Here is a 6,099-nt window from a genome sequence, read left to right as displayed (position 1 = left end):
AGTTCCTTTTAATACTCCTTGCAAATGTCCCGGTTTCTACTTGTCAGAGAAGGCTTTTATATCTCCCTCAAATCTAAAAGCCTTGCAAGATATTCCTTACTTTCAGGGTTTTTGTTTGTTTATTTTGCTTTCGAACAGGCATACTTCACTTAATTTTCTGCTATAACAATTCTGTGATGGCTATGGCTGGAACCTGAATTCTCTGCATAGAGAATCACTTGTATCTCTTCACCAGTGGTCATTGACTTCCTTATAGGGAAGCTCAATGAACAGTCTTTTCTCAAAGATCAGATGTGAGATAACTAGGTGTTAGAGATGGCATTGAAGGTGGCCTTTGCAAAACTTCTCTTGGTGGCAGTGCAGTCCTTGGATGAAGTGTAGCAGTCATTGATACCAACTGTTAGCAGCAGCTTCTTGGGCACAGGAACTGAGACCATGTCATATGCCAATGAGCCTAGATCAGGCATACCAGCACACACAGTGATCTTTCAAGGAATGGTATGGGATTTGATCTTCAGCTCCTTCCCCCAATAGCTGCTTCATAGGAACAAAGGAGAGCTTGGCCAGAATCATGGCTCCTTGGATGGCAATGGCTACCTCCTCAGAGAAATTAACACCCAGACCAGCATGTCTGTTGTAATCCCAGATGACAACAAATGAATTGAACCTGGTGTACTGGCCAGTGTGGGTCTGATTTTTCATGGGCATAATCTTCAAATCTTTGTCCTGAGGGATAGCACAAGGAAAATGTCAATGGCCTAAGATTCCTTCATGAGAAAGAAGTAGATCTCCTCCAACTTAACTTCATGTTCTTGACTTGGCGACAGGGCCCATCCCTTTTCCTCAGACTTGCCTCCATGAGTAACTGTGAACATCACAGGGCCTACCACTGAAGTTTCCATGAAAGCTGCCATGACTTCCATTCTAGGTACCCCACAAGGCCTCTGACTTTGTGGGGTAGAAACTCTTTAATTTCAATTTTGAATCTTTAATTTTTTGATCATATCATTCTATTTTCTCCTTGCCAAATATTGTTTTCAGAGAAGTCCTATGTTAATTTGGTATGGGTACTTTTATAGCTTATTTACTTTTTCTCCTCACCACATCAATATTTTTTTTAATATCAAACTCATGGGAGTTTCACTATAATACATCTTGGTGTAGTTCTCATTTTGTTTATATCAGCTTTAGCTTCATGGATTTGTATATATAGCTCCTTGTCCATGCTCAGGAAATTTTCCTCTGTTATTTCTTTGAAAAAGTTATCTGTTTCTTTCCTTCTTTTATGGCCTTTCTTTCTAGAGTTATATAATTCTAAGTGTATCTTCTTTTTCCTTTTGGTTATTGTTTCTCTCCTTTTACCTTGTTTCATTGTGTATCTACACCTTCATATTCACTGATTACTCTTTCAGATGTTTCACTTAAATCCCATTGTTTTCTATAGTTTCTTCAAATCTGCTGTTCTTGTTACATCCTCAAGTTCTATTATTTTCTTATTCAGAGTATTAATTTTGATCTTATGTTGCTAATTTTGTTTCTCAGAACATTAATACTTTTTTTCTGAAATTTTCTTATAGATATGTATTTATTACATGTTTTTTTCTCCCATGTTTTGTGTTTTCTTTTGATTTGTTTGATTCTGTATCCAACAGAAAAACAGAAAACAGATCTTGTCTGTCTTTGTTATTGGGTTCTGGAGATTTTTCTTTCTTTCTTTCTGTGCTGTATTGTTCCCCTACTGTCTCATATGGCCATTTATTTTATTTTATATGTATTTATTATACATACAGAACTGGGGTACAGGCCAGAGGTGCAGGGGTGGTGAAAGGACTCACCAGAGACAGAGTGGGGAGCAGAACAGGCCAACTGACAAGGTACACTGCTGAGGGGACAAGTGGGCAGGTCAGGAGAGGTCTTCCATGTGGATCACCTCTGGGGCAGGGATGGAACTCACACTGCATGGCTTTAACTTCTTAGTGCTGTGCTTTAACCCACTCTGCCACCAGGGAAGGCCCATGGCCTTTTTTTATATATACATATATGTATTTAGCCATTTTCTCATTCTTTTCTTTCAGGGCTATTCTGCCATTAATGAGTTTTCTGTTGCTTGTGACTCCACTCACCATCTTGAATGGTATTTTTTCCCAGTGGGAGTAGGAAGAAATGATGTCTTAGGGCCTTGGTTTATTTGGCTTCTTGTGCACTGGTTTGGGTTCTTTATCAGCAGGACAGAACAGATACATTTTGAGAAGTGTATATTATAGAGCTGCTGTACTTTTTTTTTTTTTTTACTTATATTTAAAGGTAACATTTTACATATGTTGCTTTAAATATATATTAGAATTAGTTTTATATCCTTTCAAAAATTTTATCATTGTTATTCAGAGTATTTTGTGGACTAAATTGTGCCTTTATCATTTCATATATTGAAACCCTACCCCTGAATAATTTTGTTTAGATATAATGTATATAAGATTAAATTAAGATTAAATGATGTCATAAGAGTGGAGTTCACACCTAATATGACTGAGATCCTTGTGAGATGAAAGACAGAAACAACAGGGATGTAGTGTACAGAGAAAAAATATGTGAGGACATGACAGGAAGATGGACAACTGCAAACCAGAGAGGGGTCTTGGGAGAAAACTATCTTGGGCTTTTAGCCACTAGAATTGAAGAAAAGACACTTCTGTTGGTTATGCCATGGTAGTTTGTTATGGCATCCATAGCAAACTAATATACAGCAAAATTATAATTTTATTTTTAGTGTTCAGATTTAAACCTTATTAACAGATGTAACCACTACCATAGTCAAGATTTAAAAAAGCAGTTCCTTGAAAAATACATCCTTGTATTATTTATACCTTAAAAAATCACTTCCACATCCTTTACTAGGATTTTCTCTTGTTGAGAATGTCAAAAATTGGGAGCTGACCCACATGTCACAGCAGAACTCTCTTGTCCTGCCCACCCACTGCTCTCCTCAGCAATGCATTTCAGTCAGTCTACCTGTTCTGCTTCCCATTCTGTCTCTGGTGAGTCCTCTCATCCCCTTCATCCTGGCCTGTACCCCAGTTCTTGTATATATAAATGATTAAAATAAATCTTTATTTTTTAAAAAAAGAAAGTAAACAGTGTGTAATGTTTTAACAATGGCTTCTTTTACTCAGAGCATGCTTTACTCTCAATGCTTTGAGAGTAATCTAACTTATTATATATCAAGGGACTATTTTATTACTGTGTAGTATTATGGAACTGATTGAGTATGTTTACGAATCCATAACTCAAAGTACTGCATTCAGGTTACTTACAGTTTAGGTCAATTAGGAACAAAGCAGTTGTAAACATTCATGTTTGGGTGTGGTAGGCAGAAAAATGACTCCCCAAAGTTTCCATTTCTTAATCTCCGAACTTATAAATATATCATCTTAAGTGACAAAATACATATTTGCAATTGTAATTTAAGTAAAGATGTTAATAGAGTATATATACTCTGTGTGGAGAGCTGTGGAGTCAAGGTTACTGAAGGACTAGAAAGGAACATTGTAGGCTTTTAAAGAACAAGGATCTCTTGCACCGGAAACGGAGAATGTTTTTGCTGGCAGGGCTAAATGCTCAGACGGTGTACAAACAAGGGGGGTGAAAAAGTACAGAGGTGGGGACTGTGGAATATATAAGGAGGGAATAAGAACAATAAAGGAGCTTCCTTTTGCCTGCCAATCCTGTGTGTGTGTATGTGTGTGAGTGTGTGTGTGAGTGTGTGTGTGTGTGTGTGTGTGTGTGCCTGGTTCATTATCCTCCCCAGCCCGCACCTCCAGACGACGTTGCCCAGCTGGCCTGGAGTTAAGACTCTGGGGAGAGCCCAGGTAATCTGAAAGATTCTCGTAAGATGTTGGTAGTAGGGTCAGAATCACAGATGTGATGGTAAAAGTAGAGATTAGAGAAGTATGGAGTCATGAGCCAACAAATGTGAGCAGCTTCTAGAAGTGAGAAAAGGGAAGGAAAGTCCCTTAGACACCTCAGTAGGAATACAGCTTGCCAAAATTTTTCACTTACTACATCTGAAGTGGTAAAACAATGAATCATTTATTTTAAGTCACTAATTTATGGTAAATTTTTATAGAACCTATGGAAAATAATATGACAAATTCATATACATACATGTGCTTTATTTCTCTAGACACTCATGTTTAAGATATCTGCATTACATAATAAGTGTTTATTGAAAGATGCCAGATGATTTGTTCACTTTAGCCATAGAATTTTATACTGCCACTGTCAATGCTTATAGTTGCAGTGTTTGCATCCTTCTCAACACTTGGTATTGTCACTATTTTTTGTTTGAACCATTTTAATAGGTGTGTAGTTATATTTAATTGTTGTTTTAATTTGCATTTCCCTGTTGTCTAACTGTTGAGCATAATGGACATATTTTCAGATTTTTACATCATCATATTTCTTCATTGATGTATCTATTTTACCTATACCCTGTTTTGTAATTTTGTTTTCATTAACATATTGAGTTTTGAGAGTTCTTTATATGGTATTTGCAAGTATTTTTCTTCTAGTTTGTAGCTTATGTTTTGATTCTCTCAACAATATCTTTAACAGAGTAAAAGTGTTTAATTTTGAATGAGATCCAACACGGCAATATTTTCTTTTGTGTGTGTGTATACACACACATATGTATACATATATGTATATGTATTTGTATATATACATACATCACTGTATATATATGTATATATATACTCTATCTCTCATTTCACAAGGCTATCTATACTTTTTTGTAAGGACATACACACACAGATGTATATATGTATACATACATATGTATACATGTGTATATGTGTGTATATGTATATATACAACATATATACATATACACACACATACACTTATATACTTACATACACATATATCCTTACTACATCATTGTTCAATTTTGTTCAATGTATGCTAGCAAGCTTTCTCCTTTTTTTTTTTTTTTTTTAAGATTTATTTATTTGTGCATACAGAACTGGGGTACAGGCCAGAGGCTCAGGGGTGGTGAGAGGCTTCACCAGAGACAGAGTGGGGAACAGAACAGGCAGATCGACAAAGTACACTGCTGAGGGGAGCAGCGGGCAGGTCAGGAGAGGTCTGCCACGCCATGTGGTCACCTCCAGGGCAGGCGGGAATGGAACTCATGAGGAAGCGGCTTTAGATTCTCAGTGCTGTGCTTTAACCCGCTGCGCCACAAGGGAGGGCCAAGCTTTCTCCTTTTAAGTGTATTCTCCACCCTTAAATAATCACTGTAACCTCTTGCTCTTCTCTCTCCTGTTTTTCTAAAAATGTTTTTGTAACAAAAGTTGCAAAGATTTTCCCCTACATTTTCTTCAAGATGGTTTATGCTTTTAGTTTTACACACGATATATTTTGAGTTAATTTTCATATAAGGTGTGAAGTTCAGAAGTTTTAAGTTGTTTATATGGACCACAAGTATTTCAACATGATTTGCTGAAAAAGCTGTGTTTGCTGAATTCAGTTGTTTTTGTACTTTTGTACAAAATTGAAAAAATTCAATTGAACATATTTGAGAAATATTTTACTTTAATTTTTTTAATTATTTATTTATATTCAATATCATCATTCATTTTTGTACAATGTTTACTTTCTCCTCACATTTGTAATACCCACAGAATTCCCATGACCAGGGTCTTCAGTTTAAGTGCAGCACTATGAAGGTAGCCCCAGCTGCTTCAACATGAGTTGCATTCTCGGCCAAGGAGGTGACCCACATGGTGCAGCAGACCTCTTCAATCTTGCCTGCTGCTCTCCTTAGCAGTGTACTTTGTCAATCTGCCTGTTCTGCTCCCCACTCTGTCTCTGGTGAATTCTCTTACTGCCCCTGAACTTCTGGCTTATTCCCCAATTCTGTATGCATAAGTAAATAAATCTTTAAAAAAGAATTCCCATGACCAATTCACCTGAGCACCATTGTCACAGTCCTTTGTGCTCTTCCCTCACCTGTTTTGCAAACTGATTCAACCACTATGGAAAACTGATTTTTATTTTTTTTATATTTATTTACATCTGCACACACATACTTATTATACC

The 6,099-nt window shown here is 36.6% G+C and overlaps 1 pseudogene; it reads right to left on the bottom strand.

Annotated features, from left to right (window-relative positions):
* Positions 1-262: 262 nt before the first annotated feature.
* On the bottom strand, positions 263-914 carry LOC101633078 (annotated as a pseudogene).
* Between the last annotated feature and the right edge of the window lie 5,185 nt (positions 915-6,099).

This window comes from Condylura cristata, unplaced genomic scaffold, assembly GCF_000260355.1.
Source record: "Condylura cristata isolate star-nosed mole 26May11 unplaced genomic scaffold, ConCri1.0 scaffold00005, whole genome shotgun sequence".
NCBI lineage: Eukaryota > Metazoa > Chordata > Mammalia > Eulipotyphla > Talpidae > Condylura > Condylura cristata.
This window is presented reverse-complemented; position numbering and strand designations above follow the sequence as displayed.